Genomic DNA, 456 nt, shown 5'->3' on the forward strand with positions numbered 1-456 from the left:
CTTATCTGTCCCTTTTTTACCTCGTAAAAGTTAATAACATGGACTTAGATTTGTTTAGCTTATTCAAACTGTATGACATTTAAATCATAATAAAAGAGAGTCTTTGCTCATTATTCCTTTTTTTTCCCAAATTAATTGACCATCTTGTGTTTAGAAGGCTTTTTTATAGTACTGGGTTGATAAGAAAATGAAGCCCAAGCCACTGCCCATGGAATTTTGAGTCTAGCAGCAGGGACCATATAAGGAAGGTGGTGAGCTAACTCTAAGGAATAAACAAATCATAAATTTAAATGGGGGAGGTGTGGAAGAGGAGGTTCCAGATGAGAGCAAGGAAGGCGAAGTTACCTGATTAAGGTGGCATTGGGTCTTGGGAAAAGTCTAGTTCCCCGGTGGGAGGTCCTGTTCAGTCCAGATGCATGATGGGCTAGATGAAGCTGTGGGAGTGATGCCAGACAC

General features: G+C 40.6%; 1 protein-coding gene across 1 annotated transcript in view; it reads left to right on the plus strand.

Annotated features, from left to right (window-relative positions):
• Positions 1-456, plus strand: part of LOC104983754 (melanoma-associated antigen B17-like) — a 4,612-nt gene that overhangs the window by 1,450 nt on the left and 2,706 nt on the right. The window lies entirely within an intron of this gene.

This window comes from Bison bison, unplaced genomic scaffold (genome assembly GCF_000754665.1).
Source record: "Bison bison bison isolate TAMUID 2011002044 unplaced genomic scaffold, Bison_UMD1.0 scf7180017863375, whole genome shotgun sequence".
In the NCBI taxonomy this organism is placed as follows: domain Eukaryota; kingdom Metazoa; phylum Chordata; class Mammalia; order Artiodactyla; family Bovidae; genus Bison; species Bison bison.